Raw genomic sequence first — 21,491 nt, forward strand, 5'->3', positions numbered from 1 at the left:
TCCTCGTTACATTCTAATCCACCTTGCATTCCACATTCCACCCCATTTTCTATTCCATTGCCTTCCACATACCATTCCACAATCCAATCCATATTCCATTCCATTCCATTGCACATTCTATTCAACATTCCATTCCATTCCATTCCATTCCATTCCACATTCCATTCCTTTCCACATTCCATTTCATTCCATTCCATTCCGCGTTATATTCTATTCCACGTTCCCATTCCACGTTCCACTCCACATTCCATTCCATTGCTTTCCACATTCCATTCCACATTCGATTTCATTTAATTGCACATTCCATGTCATTCCATTCCACATTCCTTTCCACATTCCATTCCATTCCATTCCAAATTTCATTTAACATTCCATTCCAAGTTTCATTCCTTATTCCATTCCGCATTCCATTCCGTTCCATTCCACATTGCATTCAACATTCCATTCCACGTTCCTTTCGACAATCCATTCCACATTGCATTCCATTAAATTCCACATTCCATTTCACATTCCATTCCATTCTGTTCCACCTTCCATTCCACATTCAAATCCATCCCACATTGCTTTCCACATTCCATGCCATTCCATTCCTCATTCCATTACACATTCCACTCCATTCCATTCCACATTCCATTCCAAATTCCATTCCATTCACCACCATTCCATAACACATTGCATTCTATTCCATTCCATTCCAGATTCCAATCCATTCCACATTCCATTCCTCATTCCATTCAATTCCATTCCGCATTCCATTGCGCATTGCATTTCATTACATTCCACGTTCCATTCCATTCCATTCCAGGTTCCATTCCATTGCATGCTACCATCCATTCCATTCCACTTTCCATTCCATTCCATTCCACATTCCATTTCATTCCTTTCTACATTCCATTTCATTCCATTTCACATTGCATTCCACATTCCATTTTACATTCCATTCCACATTCCATTTCATATTCCATTCCGCATTCCATTTCACATTCCATTCCACTTTCCATTTCATATTCCATTCCACATTCCATTTCAAATTCCATTCCATTCCACATTCCATTCTGTTCCATCCACATTCCACTCCATTGCATTCCAAATACCATTCCGTTCCACATTCCATTCCACATCCCATTACCCATTCCATTCTATTCGATTCCATTCCACATTCCATTTCACTCCATTTCACATTCCATTCCACATTCCATTTCACATTCCATTCCGCATTCCATTTCACATTCCATTCCACGTTCCATTCCACGTTCCATTACTTTCCATTCCACAATCAATTCCATTCATTTCCAAATTCCATTCCATTCCATTTCACATTCCATTCCATTCCACTGTATTCCACGTTCCATTGCACTCCACATTCCATTCCACATTCCATTCTTCGTTCCATTCCATTCCATTCCATACCACTTTCAATTCCATTCCACTCCACACTCCATTCCACATTCATTCCACATGCCATTCCACTTTCCATTCCATTCCATTCCACTTTCCATTCCATTGAATTCCACATTCAATTCCATACAGTTGCACATTCCATTCCATTCCGTTCCATTCCATTTCATTCCACATTCCATTCCATTGCATTCCATTCCACAATCCATTCCACATTCCTTTCCATAGCATTCCACATTCCGTTCCACATTCCAATCCATTCCATTCCACATTCGATTACACATTGCATTGCATTCAATTACTCATTCCATTCCACATTCCATTCCACATTCCATTTGATCCCATTCCACATTCCTTACCACATTGCATCCCATTCCATTACATATTCCATTCCACAATCCTTTCCATTCCATTCCACATTCCATTTCATTTCATTCCATTCCACTTTCCGTTCCATTCCATTGAATTTCACATTCCATTCCCTTCCATTCCACATTCCATTCCATTCCATTCCTTTCGACATTCCATTCCACAATCCAATCCATTCCATTATACATTCCATTCCACATTCCTTTCCATTAAATTTCTCATTCGTTACCACATATCCATTTAATTCCACTCCACATTCCATTGTACATTCCATTCCATTCCATTCCACGTTCCATTCCACGTTCCATTCCATGATTCATTCCATTCCATTCTGCATTCCATTCATTTCCATTCCACTTTCCTTTCCATTCCATTCCACATTCCATTCCACATTCCATTCTATTCCATTCCACATTCCATTCCATATTCCATTCCATTCCACGTTCCATTCCATATTCCATTCCATTCCACGTTCCATTCCTTTCCATTCCATTCCACATTCCATTCCATCTCACACTCCATTTCTCATTCCACTTCATTCCGTTACACTTTCCATTCCACGTTCCCTTCCATTCCATTCCATTCCACATTCCAATACAAGGTATAGTCCACTTTCCATTCCACGTTCCATTCCACCCTCTATTCCATTCCATTGCACATTCCATTCCATTCCATTCTACATTCCATTACACATTCCAGTCCATTCCATTCCACATTCCTTTTCAAATTCCATTCCATTCAATTCCATTTCATAACACATTGCATTCCATTCCATTCCATTCGACTTTCCGTTTCATTCCACATTTCATTCCTCATTCCATTCAATTCCATTGAACATCCCATTGCACATTCTTTTCATTCCATTCCACATTGCATTCCATTCCATTCCTTTCCACATTCCATTCCTCATTCCATTCAATTCCATTCCACATTCCATTTCTCATTCCATTTCTTTCCTTTCCACATTCCATTCCATACCATTCCACATTCCATTCCATTCCATTCCACGTTCCATTCCATCCTAATCCACGTTTCATTCCATATTATTCCAATTTCCATTCCTTTTCACATTCCATTCCATTCCATTCCACATTCCTTTCAATTACATTATACGTTCCATTCCACATTCCATTCCACATTCCCTTCCTTTCCATTCTTTTCCACATTCCATTCCATTACATTTCACATTCCACACCAAACGTTTCCACATTACATTACATTCCATTCTACATTACATTCCATTCCATACCACATTCCATTCCATTGAGTTTCACATTCCATTCCATTACATTGCATTCCACATTCCATTCCATTCGATTCTGCATTGTATTCAATTTCATTACATTCTATTACACATTCCATTTAATTCCATTCTATTACACATTCCATTTCATTCCATTCTATTACACATTCCATTCCATTCGATTCCTCTTTCTTTTCCATTCCATTGCATTCCATTCCATTCCATTCCATTCCATTCCATTCCATTCCATTCCATTGCATTCCATTCCACATTCTTTTCCATGTTTCATTCCATTCCATTCCATGTACTATTCCATTCCATACCAGATTCCATTCCATTCAGTTCCACATTCCTTTCAATACCATTGCATTCCCCATTCCTTTCTATACCATTCCTCATCGCATTCCATTCCATTCCATTCTATTCCACATTCCATTCCGTTACTTTCCACATTGCGTTCCACATTCCATTCCACATTGTATTCCACGTTCCATTGCATTCCATTCCACCTTCCATTCCATTTCTTCCCACATTCCATCCCATTTCCACTCCACTTTCTATTCCACTCTATTGCTTTCCATTCCACATTTTATTCCACATTCCACTGCATTCTATTCCACATTCCATTCCATTTCTTTCCACATTCCATCCCATTCCACTCCACTTTCTATTCCATTCTATTGCATTCCATTCAACATTGTATTCCACGTTCCATTGCATTCCATTCCACATTCCATTCCATTCCATTTCTTTCCACATTCCATCCCATTCCAATCCACTTTCTATTCCATTCCATTCCATTCCATTCCATTCCACTTTCCATTCCATCCCAATCCACGTTCCATTCCATTCCATTCCAATTTCCATTCCGTTTCACATTCCATTCCATTCCATTCCACATTCCATAAAATTACATTGCACGTTCCATTCCACATTCCATTCCACATTCCCTTCGATTCCATTCTTTACCACATTCCATTCCATTCCATTCCACATTACACTACATTCCTTTCCACATTACACTACATTCCATTCCACATTCCATTCCGTTCCATTCCATATTCCATTACATTGCATTCCACATTCCATTCCATTATATTCCGCATTGCATCCAAATTCATTACATTCTATTCCTCATTCGATTTCATTCCATTCTATTACACATTCCATTGCATTCCATTACTCATTCCATTCCAAATTCCATTCCACATTCTTTTCCATGTTTCATTCCTTTGCATTCCATATACTATTCCATTCAATACCGCATTCCATTCCATTAAATATCACATTCCTTTCCATTCCGTTTCATTCCACATTCCATTCCATTCTATTCCGCATTCCATTCCATTCCATTCCATTCTATTCCACATTCCATTCAATTACAGTCCACATTGCATTCCATTCCATTCCATTCCACATTCAATTCCACATTCCATTCCACATTGTATTCCACGTTCCGTTGCATTCCATTCTACATTCCATTCCATTCCATTCCACATTCCTTCCCATTCCACTCCACGTTATTTTCCACTTCATTCCATTCTATTCCATTCCACATTCCATACTATTCCATTTCATTCCAGATTCCATTCGCTTCCATTACACATTCCATTCCTTTCCATTGCATGTTCCAATTCATTCCATTCCACTTTCTATTCCACGTTCCATTGCATTACATTCCACGTTCCATTCAACGTTCCTATCTACGTTCCATTCCACGTTCCATTCCATTCCATTCCCTATTCTATAACATTCCATATCATTCCACAGTCCACTCAGCATTCCATTCCACATTCCAGTCCACATTCCACTCCTTTCCATTCTACATTCCATTCCATTCCATTACACATTCCATTCCACATTTCATTCCATTCCATTCCTTATTACATTTCATCACATTCCACATTCCGTTCCATCACAATCCATAACATTCCACATTGCATTCCACATTCAATTCTATTCCATTCCATTCCACATTCCATTCCATTCTAATTCATATTCAATGCCTTTCCATTCCTCAATCCATTCCTTTCCATTCCACTTTCCATTACATTCCATTCAATTCCACATGCCTTTTCACATTCTAATGAATTTCGTTCCACTTTCCATTCCATTCCTTTCCCTTGCAAATTCCATTCCACAGTCCATTTCTTTCCATTTCACATTCCATGCCATTCCACATTCCATTCCATTCCACTTTCCATTCCATACCATTCTATTTCATTTCATTCCATTCCGCTTTCCAGTCCATTCCTTTCCACATTCCATTTCACATTCCACTCCATTCCATTCTACATTCCATTCCAAATTCCATTCCATTCCATTCCATTCCATTCCACATTCCATTGCATTCCATTCCAAATTCCATTCCACATTCCATTCCATTCTATTCCAGTCCACATTTGGTTTGATTCCATTACATTCTGCTTTCGATTCCATTCCATTATAAATTCCATCCCTCATTCCATTCCATACCTCATTCCATTCAATTCCATTCCACATTCCATTCTGCATTCCATTCCATATTCATTTCCATTCCATTCCATTCCGCATTTCATTCCATTCCATTCCACTTTCCATTCCATTCGTTCCCATTCTACATTCCATTCGATTCCATTCCATATTCCTTTCCATTCAATTCCACATTCCATTCCCTTCCAATCCACATTCTATTCCATGTCATTCCACATTTCATTCCACATTCAATTCCATTTCATTCCACATTACATTCGATTCCTTTCCACTCCGGTCCACATTCCATTCCATTCCACATTACATTGCTTTGCATTGCGCTTTCCATTCAATTCCACAGTCCATTCCATTACATTCCATTCCCGTCCACATTCCATTCCATTCCATTCCATTCCACTTTCTTTTCAATTGCATAACATCTTCCTATCCATTCCATTCAACATTCCATTATATTCTATTCCACTTTCCATTCCATTCCATTGCAAGTTTCCATTCCGCGTTCCATTCCACGCTCCTTCCCACGTTCCATTAGACGTTCCATTCGATACTTTTCTTTTCCACATTCCATTCTTTCCATTCTAGATTCCACTGCACATTCTATTCGATCCAATTCCAGTTCATATTCCATTCCATGTTCCATTCCACTTTCCATTCCACATTGCTTTCCGTGTTCCATTCCGCCTTCCATTCCACGTTACTTTCCACTTTCCATTGTGCGTCCCATTCAACATTTCGTTCCATTCCATTAAACATAGCATTCTACATTCCATTCCAATCCATTACACTTTCCATTTGACATTCCATTCCATTACATTCCATGTTCCATTCCACTTTCCGTTCCTTTCCATTTCAGTCCATACTCCATTCCATTCCATTCGAGTCCACATTCCATTCCTTTCCATTCTTCATTCCGTTATATTCCATTCCACATTGCATTCCATTCCATTTCACAATCCATTCCATTCAACTTTCCATTCCATTCCACATTCCATCTCACATTCCCTTCCATTACATTTCACATTCCAATCCATTCCATTCCACATTCCATTCCATTCCATCCCACATTCCAGACTGAAATCCATGTTCCATTCCACGTTCCATTCCACGTTCCATTCCACAATCCATTAGATTGCATCCCATCTTCCATTCCACTTTCCATTCAATTACATTCCACTTTCTATTCCACATTCCATTCCATTCAATTCCACATTCCAATCAATTCAATTCCACATTCCATTCCACATTTCTTTCCTTTCTATTCCACATTAGAAATCCCATTCCACATTCCATTCCACATTACATTCCACCTTCCAGTCCACGTTCCATTCCATTCCATTCCACCATCTTTTCCATTCCATGAAACGTTCCATTCCACATTCCACCCCTTTCCATTCCACATTCTATTCCAAGTTGCATTCCATTTCATTAAACATTCCTATCCACATTCCATTCCACATTCCATTCCATTCCATTCCATTCCACATTGCATTCCCCATTCAATTCCATTCCATTCCATTCCACATTCCATTGCATTGCATTCCACATTCCTTTCCATTCAATTCCACATTCCATTCCATTGCACTTTCTATTCCGCGTTCCGTTCCACATTCCATGCCATTCCATACTACATTCAATTGCATTCCTTTCTACTTTCTATTCCACTTTCCATTCCAATCCATTCCACATTCCATTCCAAATTCCATTCCATTCCAGTACACCTTCCATTACATTCCATTCCACATTCCATTCCACACTTCATTCTATTAGATTTTACATTGCATTCCACATTCCATTCCATTCCATTCCACATTTCATTTCACATTCCATTCCATTCCATTCCACATTCCGTTCCACACTCCATTCCTTTCCATTCCACATTCCATTCCACGTTCGATTCCATTCCATTTCACATTCCTTTCCACATTCCATTCCACATTTCATTCCATTCGCTTCCATTCCACTTCCATGTCATTCCATTCCACATTGCAATACATTCCATTTCAATCCATTGCATTCCCCATTCCCTTCTGTTCCATTCCATTGTGTTCCACATTCCATTCCAAATTCCATTCCATTCCACATTCCTTTCCATTCCTCATTTCATTCCATTCCATTCCATTCCATTCCATTCCATTCCACGTTCCATTCCGTTACTTTCCACATTTCATTCCAGTCCATTCTAACTTCCATTCCATTCCATTCCAAATTCCATTCCATTCCATTCCACATTCCATTCCCTTCCATTCCACATTCCATTCCACATTCCATTCCATTGCATTCCACATTCCATTCCACTTTAAATTGCATTCCATTCCACATTCCTTTCCATTCCATTGCATTCCAGTCCACACTCCACTCCATTCTATTCCGTTCGACATTCCATTCCATTCCAATCCCTTCCACATTCCTTTCCATACCATTCCACATTCCCTTCTGTTTCATTCCACATTCCACACCATTGCATTCCACATTCCATTCCGTTTCATCCCATATTCCATTCCATGCCATTCCAAATTCTATTCCAAATTCCATTCCATTCCATTCCACTTTTCATTCCATTCCGCACCATTCAAGTACACATTCCATTCAATTCCATACCGTTCCATTCCATATTCTATTCCATTGCATTGAACTTTCCTTTCCATTCCATTCAGTATTCCATTCCATTCCATTCCATGTTACTTTCCCTTCCATTCCACCTTCCATTCCATTTCATATCACTTTGCATTCCTCGTTCCAATCCACGGTCCATTCCATTCCATTCCACGTTCCATTCTACATTCCATTCCACATTTCTTACAATTCCATTCCTTTCCACGTTCCATTCCACATTCTGTTAAATTCCATTACAGTCCATATGGCGCTCCATTCCATTCCACATTCCATTCCATTCGATTTTACTATCCATTGCATTAAATTCCAAGTTGCATTCCATTGGATTCCACATGCCATTCCATTCCACATTCGATTCCATTCCATCCAATTCCACATTCCATTCCATTCCACATTTTGTACAACATTCCTTTCAATTCCGTTTCACATTCCATTCCACATTCAATTCCATCCCATTCCACCTTCCATACCATTCCATTCAATTCCATTCCACATTCCATTCCATTCCATTCAACATTCCATTCCACATTACGTTCCACGTTCCATTCCACGTTCCTTTCCACCTTGCATTCCACTTTCCATTTCACGATTTATTCCACATTCCATTTCACTCCATTCAATTCAATTCCATGTTCCATTCCACATTACATTACATTCCATTCCACATTCCATTCGATATTCCATTCCACATTTTATTGCACATTTCATTCCATTTCATTCCACCTTCCATTCCACATTCCATTCCATTTCTTTCCACATTGCATTCCATTCCATTCCACATTCCATTTCATTCCATTCCACATTCCATTACATTCCATTCTACTTTCCATTCCATTGTATTGCATTCCACTTTCTATTCCATTCCATTCCACATTCCATTACATTCCATTCCACTTTCCATTCCATTGTATTGGATTCCACCTTCTATTCCATTCCATTCCACACTCCATTACAGTCGTTTCCACGTTACTTTCCATTCCATTCAACACTCCATTCCATTGCATTCCACATTCCGTTCCGTCCCATTCCCTTCCATTACACGTACCATTCCATTATATTCCAAGATCCATTCCATTCCATTCCACATTGAATTCCATTCCATTCCACCTTCCGTTCCATTCCATTCCACATTCCATTCCACATTCCATTCCTTTCTATTCCACATTCCATTCCATGTTCCAATCCATTCCATTACACGTTGCTTTCCACACTGCATTCCACATTCCATTCCATTCGATTCCATTCCACATTCCATTCCAGTCCATTCGACATTCCATTCCATTCCATTCCATTCCTCATTCCATTCCATTCCATTCTATTCCATATCACATTGCATTCAACGTTCAATTCCATTATATTCCAATCCACATTCCATTCAATTACATTCCACATTCCATGCCATACCTTTCCACGTTCCTTTGCATTCCATTACACATTCCTTTCCAAATTCCTTTCCACATTCCGTTAAATTCTATTCCATTACACGTTACATTCCATTCCATTCAACATTCCATTCCATTTCATTCTACAATACATTCCATTCCATTCCACATTCCATACGATTCCATTCCATTCCATTCTACATTGATTTCCACATTGAATTCCATTCCAATCTACTCCACATTCCGTTGCATTCCATTCTTAATTCCAAGACATTCCATTCCACACTCCATTCCTTTCCAATCCTTTCCACATTCCAATCCACATTCCATTCCATTCCATTCCAAATTCTTTCCATTCCATTCCATTCCATATTCCTTTCCAGTGCACTCCACATTCATTTACATTTTATTTCACATTCCATTCCATTGCATTCCACATTCCTTTCCATTGCATTCCACATTCCACTAAATGTCATTCCACATTCCATTCCATTTTCCATTGCATTCCATTCCATTCCGCATTCGATTCCACTGTATTCCATATTCCATTGCATCCCATTCAATATTCCATTCCATTACATTCCCTTCCACGTTCCATTCCATTGCATTCCACGTTCCATTCCATTCCACATTCAATTTTCTAGTCCATTGTGCGTTCTCATTAAACTTTCCATACCATTCCATTCCACATTCCATTCCATTCCATTATATATTCTGTTCCACGTTTCATTCCTTTCCATTCCACATTCCATTCCACGTTCCATTCCATTCCATAACACATTCTTTTCCACATTCCATTCCACATTTTATTCCGTTAGATTCCATTCCACATTCCATTCCAAACCATTCCATATTCCATTACATTCCATTCCACTTTCCATTCCATTCCATTCCGTATTCCATTCCATTCCTTTCCACATTCCATTCCATTCCATTCCATATTCCATTATATTCCACATTGCATTCCACATTCCATTCCACTCCATTCCACATTCCATTCCATTCCATTTCACATTACTTGATATTCCTATCCACATTCAATTCCATTCCATTCCATTCCATTCCTAATTCCATTCCATTCCATTGCATTCCCTTCCACATTCCATTACACATTCCATTTCATTTCCTTCTACCTTCCATTCCATTTCTTTTCATTCCACATTCAATTCCATTGCACTCCACCTTCATTTCCATTGCATTCCACATTCCACTCCATGCCAATCCACATTCCATTCCACATTCCATTGCATTCCATACCAATTCCGCATTCCATTCCACTGTATTCCACATTCCTTTGCATTCCATTCTATATTCCATTACATTACATTCCATTCCTCGTTCCATTCCATTCCATTCCACGTTCCATTCCATTCCATTCCACTTTCCGTTTTACATTCCATTGTGCGTTCCATTAAACATTCCATGCCATTCCATTCCACATTCCTTTCCATACCATTATATTTGACATTCCATGCCACTTTAATTTCCATTCCATTCCATTTGACATTCCATTCCACATTCCATTCCACTTTCCATTCCGCATTCCATTCCACATTTCATGCCATTCCATTACACATTCCATTCCACTTTCCATTCCGCATTCCATTCCAAATTTCATGCCATTCCATTCCGCATTCCATTCAATTCAATTCCATTCCCCATTCCATTCCACTTTCCATTCCACTCCATTCCACATCCCATTCCATTCCATTCCTTTCCCTTCCACATTCCACTGAACACTCAATTCCATTCCACTCCACATTCCATTAGATTCCATTACACATTCCATTCCACATTCCATTACTATACCTTCCACATTCCCTTCCATTCCATTCCTCATACCTTTCCATTAAATTACACATTCCATTCCATTCCATTCCATTCCACATTACACATTCCATTCCTCGTTCCATTCCAACATCCATTCCATTCCATTCTACGTTTCATTCCAGGTTCCATTCCTTTCCATTCCACTTTCCATTCCTTATTCCATTCCATTTCCACCCGGCATTTAATTCCATTCCATTTTCCATTCCAAATTTCCTTCCATTCCATTCCTATCCCTTCCACATTCCATTACAAATTTCATTTCATTCCCTTTCACATTCCATTCCATTTCATTCCACATTCCATTCATTGCCATTCCACATTCCATTCCCTTCCATTCCACATTCCATTCCATTCCATTCCACATTCCATAGCATTCGATTCCACATTCAATTGCGTTCCATTCCACATTCAATTCCATTCCATTCCATTCTACATTCCATTCAATTTCTCATTCTATTCCACATTCCATTCCATTCGTCATTCCATTCCATGCCATACCATTGCATTCCTATCCATTCCATGTTCCATTCCATTCCATTCAACTATGCATTCCATTCTATTCCAAGTTGCATTCCCCTCCATTCCACATTCCGTTCCATTCCATTCCACATTCTATTCCATTCCACACTCTGTTCCATTCCATTCCATTTCATTCCACATTCCATTCAATTCCATTCCATTCCATATTTCTTTCTATTTCCATTTCACATTCAGTTCCTTTCCTTTCCATTGCATTCCACATTCCATTCAATTCCATTCCATTCCATATTCCTTTCTATTTCCATTTCACATTCTGTTCCATTCCATTACTTTACACATTCCATTTCATTCCATTCCACATTCCATTCCATGATGTTGCATATCATTCCACATTTCTTTCCATATTCCATTCCAATCCATTCCACATTCCAGTCCATTCCCCATTCCGTTCCATTCCACATTCCTTTCCACTCCATTCCATTCCATTACACTTTCAATTCCACATTCCATTACACATTACATTCCATTCTATTCCACATTTCATTGCACTTTCCATTAAACATTCCATTCCACATTCCATCCCATTCCTTTCGACATTCCATTCCACATTCCATTCCATCCCATTCCACATTTCATTCCTGTCAATTCAAATCCTTTCCACATTCCATTCCATTCAACTCCATTCCACCTTTTCATTTCGCAATCGATTTCACTCCATTCCACATACCATTCCATTCCATTCCTTTCCAGTCCACATTCCATTCCATTCCATTCCATTCCACATTCCGTACCATTCCATTGCACATTCCATTGCATTCCACATTCAGTTCCATTGCATTCCACATTCAGTTCCATTCCATTCCACATTCAATTCCTTTCCATTCCTTTCTACTTTCAATTCCATGTTCCTTTCCACGTTCCATTCCACGTTCCACACCATGTTCCATTCCCTTCAATTCCACATTCCATTACATTACATTCGACTTTCCATTCCACATTCCTTTCCACGTTCTATTCCATTCAATTCCACATTCCCTTCCCTTCCATTCCACATTCCATACCATATTCCCTTCCATTCCATCACACATTCCATTACACATTCCATTCCATTTCATTCAATATTCCATTCCATATTACATGCCTTTCCATTCCATTCCTCATTCTATTCCATTCCATTCCACATTCCATTCCATAATCCATTCCACTCCATTCCATTCCTCCTTCTATTCCGTTCCATTGCACTTTCCATTCCACATTCCGATCCGTTCCATATTCCGTTCCATTCCATTCAAGTCCACGTTCCATTCCATTCCATTCCAGTCCACGGTCAATTTCCTCATTCCATTCCATTCCATAGCACATTCCATTCCACATTCCATTCCATTCCATTCAGCATTCAATTCCACATTCCATTCCATTCTATTCCACATTCCATTCCACTCTCCATTCCACTTTCCATTACACATTCAATCTCATTCCATTCCACATTCCATTCACCATTCCTTTCATTCCCATTCCACATTTCATTCCTTTCCATTCCATTCCTTTCCACATTCCATTCCATTCCGTTCCATTCCACAATCCATTTTACAAACGATTATATTCCATTACACATTACATTCCTTTACATTAGAGTCCACATTCCATTCCATTCCATAACATTCCACATATCATTCCTTTCAATTCCATTCCATTCCAGACTCCATTCCATTCCATTCCACATTCCATTCCATTCCATTTCACATTCCATTCCTTTCCATTTCACATTCCATTCCTTTCCATTCCACATTCCACATTCAATTCCATTCCACATTCCATTAAATAGTCAAATCCACATTCCATTCAAAGTTGCATTCCACATTCCATTCTAAGTTCCATTCCACATTCCATTACATTCAATTCCACATTCCATTATATTCCCTTCCACATTCCATTACATTCCATTTCATTCCACTTCCATTCCATTCCACTCCACATTTCACTCCTTTCCATTCCACGTTCCATTCCATTCCAATTTTCATTCCATTCCATTCCACATTCCATTCCACATTAGAGTCCATTAAATTCCATTTCATTCCTCATTCCATTCAAATTTCATTCCACTGCATTCCATTCTATATTCAATTCCACTCCATTCCATTTGATTCCACATTCCATTACACGTTCCATTCCATACCTCTCCATATTTCATTCCATTCCACTCCATTCCACATTGGCATGGAATGGAATGGATTGGCATTCCACATTGGCATGGAATGGAATGGATTGGAATAGAATGGAAAGGAAAGTGGAATGGAATAGAATGTGGAATGGAATTGAATGGAATGTGGAATTGAAAGGAATGCAATGTGGAATGGAGTGGAATTCAATGTGGAATCAAATCGAACATGGAATGTAATGGAATGTGCAATGGAATGGAATGGAATGTGGAATGGAGTGGAATGGAATGTGGAATGGAATGGAATGGAATGTGGAAGGGAACGTGTAATGGAATGGAATGTGGAATGCAATGTGGAATGAAATGGAATCAAACGGAATGTAGAATAGAGTGAAGAATACAATGGAATGTAATGTAAAATTGAATTTGGAATGGAATGGAATGGAATTTGGAATGGATGTGGAATGGAATGCGGAATGCAATGTAATGGAATGGAAAGTGGAATGAAATGGAATGGAAAGGAATGAGGAATGGAAAGGGGAATGGAAAGTGGAATTGAATGGAATGTGGAATCGAATCTGGTATGGAAAGTGGAATGGAACGTGGAATGGAACAGAATGGAACGTGGAATGGACTGCGGAATAGAATGGAATGGAATGTCGAAAGGAATTGAATGGAATGCGGAATGGAATGGAATGTGTTATGGAATGGAATGTGGATTGGAATGGAATGGACTGTGGAATGAAATGTGGAATGGAATGGAATGGAGTGAGTAAAGAGTTGTAATGGAATGTGGAATGGATTGTAATTGAATCTGGAATGTAATGGATTGGAATGGAATGTGGAATGGAATGCAATGGAATGGAATGGAATGGAATGGAATGTGAAACGGGTTTTAATGGAATGTGGAATGGAATGGAATGGAATACGGAAAGCAATGGAATGGAATGGAGGATGGAATGGAATGTGAAATGGTATGGAACGGAATGGAATGTGGAATGGAAAGGAATGGAACGGAAAGTGGAGTTGAATGGAAAGGAATGGAATGTAAAGGAATGGAATGGAATGGAATGGAATGGAATGTGGAATGAAAAGAAATGGTATGTGGAATGGAATGGAATGGAACGGACCTTGGAATGCAATGGAATCGAATGGAGTGGATTAAGAAATGGAATGGAATGCAATATGGAATGGAATGTAATGGAATGGAATAAAATTTGGAATGGAAGACGGAATATAATGGAATGTGGATTGTAATTAGGAATGCAATCGAATGTGGAATTGAACACAATGGAATGAGGAATTGAATGGAATGGAGTGGAAAGTGGATTGGAATGGAATGGTAATGAATGGGCCGTGGAATATGGAATTTATTGGAATGGAATGGAAAGTGGAATGTAATGTGGAATGGAAAGGAATGGAATGTAAATTGGAATGTGGAATGGAAAAGAATCGAATGGAATGTGGAACGGAATGTTAAATGGAAGGGAATGAAACGTACAATGGAAAGTGGAATGGAATGGAATGGAATGTGGAAAGGAAAGAAATGGAATGGAATGTGGAATGGAATGTGGAATGCAACGTGGAATAGAAAGTGGAATAAATCGTGGAATGGAACCTGGAATGGAATGAAATGCAAAGGGGAATGTAATGGAATGGAATGTGGAATGGCATGAAATGGAATGGGGAATGCAATGCAATGCAACGTGAAATGGAATTTAATGGAATGGAATGTGGACTGGAATTAAATGGAATGAAATGAAATGTGGATTGGAATGGAATTTATTGTGGAATGCAATGAAATAGAAAGTTGAAGGGAATGGAATTGAATGTGGGATGGAATGGAATGGAATGTGGAATGGAAAGTGGAATGGAATAGGATCGAAGGTGGAATGGAATGGAATGCGGAATGGAAAGTGGAATGGAATGCAATGGAATGTGGAATGGAACGTGGAATGTAATGGAACGGAAAGTGGAATGCAATGGAATGGAAAGTGGAATGGAACGGGGAATGGAATTGAATGGAATGGAACGTGAAATGGAATGGACTGGAATGTGGCATGGCATGGAATGGAATGGAATGTGGAATGGAAAGTGGAATAGAACGTGAAAAGGAACGTGGAATGCCACGTTGAATGGAAGGGAATGCAACGTGGAATGTACTGGAATAGAATGGAAAAAAGAATGTAATGGAATATGGAATTGAATGGAATGGAATGTGGAATGGAATGTGGAAATGAATGGATTGGAAAGTTGAGTGGATTGTAATGTGGAATGGAATGGAAAGGAATGGAATCTGGAATGGAATGGAAAGTAACGGAATTTAAAACGGAATGGAATGGAATGTGGAATGGAAGAGAATGGAATGCAATGTAATGTAGAATGGAATGGAACGGAATATGGAATGGAATGAGGAATGGAATGGAATGAAATCTGGGATGGAACGTGGAAAGTAATGGAATGGAAGGTGGAATGGATAAGAGTTTAATATGGAATGGAATCTGGAATGGATTGTGGAATGGAAGGGAATGGAATGGCAAGGAATGTGAAATGGAATGGAAAGAGATGTTGAATGGAGTTTGGAATGGAATGGTAAGGAATGTGTAATGGTATGGAATTTTATGTGGAATGGAATGGAATGGGTAGGAAGGTGGACTGGAAAGGAATGGAATGTGATGGAATGTGGAATTGAATGTTTATTGGAATTGAATGTGGAATGGAATGTGGAATGGAATGGAATGGAATGGAATGTGGACTGGAAGGGAATAGAAGGTGGAATGGAACGGAATGTAAAATGGAATGAAATGGAGTGTGGAATGACAAGGAATGGAATGTAACGGAATGTGGAATTGAACGGAATGTGAGGTGGAATGGAATGTAGAATGGAATGGAATGTGGAATGGAACGTGGAATGGAAAGTGGAATGGAATGTGGAATACAATGGAATGTAATACAATGGAAAGGAATAGAATGTGGAATGGAATGGAATGGAATGGAATGTGGAATGGAATGGAGTGGAATGTGGCATGGAATGTGGAATGGAATGGAATGTGGAATGGAATGGAATGGAGTGTGGAATGTAAAGGAATGGAATGTAACGGAATGTGGAATTGAACGGAATGGGAGGTGGAGTGGAATGTAGAATGGAATGGAATGTGGAACGGAACGTGGAATGGAAAGTGGAATGGAATGTGTAATACAATGGAATGTAATACAATGGAATGGAATAGAATGTGGAATGGAATGGAATGGAATCGAATGTGGAATGGAATGGAGTGGAATCTGGAATGGAATGTGGAATGGAATGTGGAATGGAATGGAATGTGGAATGGAATGAGTAATGGAACGTGGAATGGAAAGGAATGGAAGTTGGGATGGAACGTGGATTGGAATGAAGAATGGAACGTGGAATGGATCATGGAATGGAATGGAATGTGAAATGGAATGGAATAGAATGTGGAATGGAATGGAATGGAATGCAACGTGGAAAGGAATGTGGAATGGAATGTGGAATGGAATGGAATGTTGAATGAAAAGGAATGGAATGTGGAAAGGAATGGGATGGAATGGAATATGGAATGGAAACGAATGGAATGGAATGGAAAGTTGAATAGAATGCAACGTGGAATAGACAGCAATAGACTGTGGAATGGAATGGAAAGGAACGGAATGTGAAATGAAATGGAATGGAATGTGGAATGGAATGGAAGAGAATGGAATGTGAAATGGAACGGAATGGAATGTGGAAAGGAACGGTATGCTACGGAATGTGGATTGGAAAAGAATGAAATGGAATGGAAAGTGGAATGGAATGGAATGTGGAATGGAATGGAATGGAATGTGGAATAGAAAGGAATGAAATGTGGAATGGAATGGAATGGAATGTGGAATGGATGGGAATGGAATGTGGAATGCAATGGAATGGAATGTGCAATGGAATATGGAATGGAATGGAAAGGAATGGAATGGAAATTGGAATGGAATGGAATGGAATGTGGAATATATTTAAATGGAATGGAATGGAATGTAGAATGGAATGGAATGGTTTGGCACGGAATGGAATGGAATGGGGTGGAATGGAATGTAGAATGGAATGCAAGGGAATGTAATGTAATTTTGAGTGTAATGGAATGTGGTATGGAATGGAATGCAATGTGAAATGGAAGGTGGAATATATTGGAATGTGGAATGAAATGCAACTCAATGTGGAATGGAATAGAATGGAAGGTGGAATATATTGGAATGTGGAATGAAATGGAATGCAATGTGGAATGGAATGGAATGGAATGGAATGTGGAATGGAATGGAATGGAATATGGGATGGAATGGAATGGAATGTTGAATGGAATGGAATTGCATGTGAAATGAAAACGGAATGGAACATGAAATTCAAATTGAATGGGATATGGAATGGAATGGAAAGGAATGGAATGTTGAATGGAAAGGAATGGAATGTGGAATGGAACGTGGAATGAAATGGAGTGGAATGTGGAGTGGAATGGAATGGAATGTTCAAGGGCAAGCAATGGAATATCGAATGTAACGGAGGTGAATGGAATGTGGAATGCAATGGAATGGAATGGAGTGGAATGGAATGTGGAATGCAATGGAATGGAATGGAATGTGGAATGGAATGGAATCAAATGTGGAATTGAATGTGGAATGGAGTGGAATGGAACAGAATGCAATGAGGAATGGATTGTGGAATGTAACTAGGAATGGAACGGAATGGAATGGAATGGAATGGAATGGAATGGAATTGAATGGAATGTGTATTGGAATGGAACGGAAGAGAGTGTGGAATGGAATTTGTAATGGAACGTGGAACGGAAAGGAATGGAATGGAATGTGGAATGGAATGGAATGGAATGTGGAATGGAAAGTGGAATGGAACGTGGAGTGGAATGGAATGCAAAGGAATAGAATGGAATGTGGAATTGAATGTGGAAAGGAACGTGGAATGGAATGGAATGGAACGGAATGGAATGTGGAAGAGAAGGTGGAATGGAATGGAATGGAATGGAACGTGGAATGGAATGAGGAATGAAACGTTTAATGGAATGGAATGGAAGATGGAATAGAACGTGGAATGGAATGTGGAAAGGAACGTGGAATGGATCGTGGAAAGGAATTGAATGGAACGTGGAATGGACTGGAACGTGTAATGGAATTGAAATGGAATAGAAAGTGGAATGGAACGTGGAAAGGAATGTGGAATGGATCGTGGAATGGCATGGAATGGATCGTGTCATAGACTGGAATGTGTAATGTAATGGAATGGAATGTGGAATGGAATGTGGAATGAAATGGGATGGAATGTGGAATGGAATGTGGAATGGAACGTGGAATGGAATGGAAGGCTACGGAATGGAATGTGGAATGGAACGTGGAATGGAATGAAATGGAATGGAATGTGGAATGGAGTGTGGAATAGAATGAAATGGAATGTGAAATGAAATGGAATGGAATGTGGAACGGAATGGAATGGAATGGAATGGAAAATGGATTGGAATGAAATGGAATGGAGTGGAATGTGGAATGGAATGGAATGGAAGGTGGAATGGAATGGATAGGAAATTGGAATGGAATGTGGAATGGAATGGAATGGAATGGAAAGTGGAATGGAATGTGGAAGGCAACGTGGAATGGAATGGAATGGAACAAAATGGAATGTGGATTGGAAAGTGGAATGGAACGTCTAATGAAATGGAATGGAATGGAAGGGAATGTTGAATGGAATTTGCAATGGAATGTGGAATGGAAAGGAATGGATTGGAAAGTGGAACGGAATGGAATGGATTGTGGAATCGAATGGAATGGAATGTGGAATCGAATGAAATGGAATGTGGAGTGTAAAGGAATGGAATGGAATTGAAGGTGGAATCGAATGAAATGGAATGTGAAATGGAAAGGAATGGAATGGAATGGAATGTGGAATCGAATGGAATGGAATGTGGAATGGAATGGAATGGAAAGTCGAATGGAATGGACTGAAATGGAATGCGGAATGGAATGGAGTGGAATGGAATATGGAATGGAATTGAGTGGAATCTGGAATGTAATGGAATGGAATGTGAGATGGAACGTGAATGCAATGGATTGGAATGTTGAATGTAATGAGGAATAGAATGGAATGTGAATTGGAAATAGTATTGAATGTGAAATGGAAGTAGTATGGAATGTGGAATAGAATGGAGTGGAATGTGGCATGTAATGGAATGGAATGTGAAATGCAACGTTGAACAGAACAGAATGGAAAGTGGAATGGAATATGGAATGGAATTAAATGGAATGTTGAATTGAATGTGCAATGGAAGGGAATGGAATTTGGAATGGAATGGAATGGATTGTCGATGGTATGGACTGGAAAGGAAAGCGGAATGCAATGGAATGGAATGGAATGGAATGGTAAGTGAAATGGAACGTGGAATGGATTGGAATGGAATGTGCAATGGTACGTTTTATAGAATGGATTGGAAAGGAATGGAATGTGGAAAGGAATGTGTAATGGAAAGTGTTATAGAAAGAAATGGACTGGAATGGAATGTGGAATGGATTGTGAAATGGAACGTGGAATGGAATGGAATGGAATGTGGAATACAATGTAATGGAATCAAATGGAATGCAATTTTGAATGGAATTGAATGGAATGTGGAATGGAATGGTATTTGAAATGGAATGTGGAATGGAATGGAACGGAATGTGGAATGGAATAAGTAGTGAAACGTGGAATGGAATGGAACGGAACATGGAATGGAGAGTGGAATGCAACGTGGAATGGAAAGTGGAATGGGTCATGGAATGGAATGGCATGGAAAGTGGAATGGAATGGAATGGAAAGTGGAATATAATGGAACGTGGAATGGAGTGGAATGTAACGTGGAATGGAATATGGAATAGAATGGAATGGAATGTGGAATGCAATGAGGAATGGAACGTTTAATGGAATGGAATGGAAGATGGAACAGAACGTGGAATGGAATGTGGAAAGGAACGTGGAATGGATTGTGGAATGGAATGAAATGGAACGTGGAATGGAATGGAATGGAACTTGAAATGGAATAGTATGGAATGTGGAATGGAGACGAATGGAATGTGGATTGGAATGGAAAGGAATGAAATGTAAAGTGGAATGAAATAGATCATGGAATGGAAATGAATGGAATGTGGAATGGAATGGAATGTGAAATGGAAATAGAATGGAAAGTGAAATGGAAATAGAATCGAATGTGGAATGGAATGGAAAGTGGAATGGAATGGAATGGAATGTGGAATGGAAGGTGGAAAGGAATGGAATGGAATGTGGAATGGAATGGAATGGAATGTGGAATGGAATGTGTAATGGAATGGAATGGAATGCGGAATGGAAGGAATGGAATGTCGAATGGAATGCACTGAAATGGAATGTGGAATGCAATGGAATGGAATGGAGCAGAATGGAATGCGGAATGGAATGGAATGGAATGTGTAATGGAATGCAATGTGGAATGGAACAGAATTGAACGGAATGGAATGGAACGGAATGCGGAATGAAACGTGGAATGGA

The sequence above is a fragment of the Pongo abelii genome, chromosome 12 (assembly GCF_028885655.2).
Source record: "Pongo abelii isolate AG06213 chromosome 12, NHGRI_mPonAbe1-v2.0_pri, whole genome shotgun sequence".
In the NCBI taxonomy this organism is placed as follows: Eukaryota; Metazoa; Chordata; class Mammalia; order Primates; family Hominidae; genus Pongo; species Pongo abelii.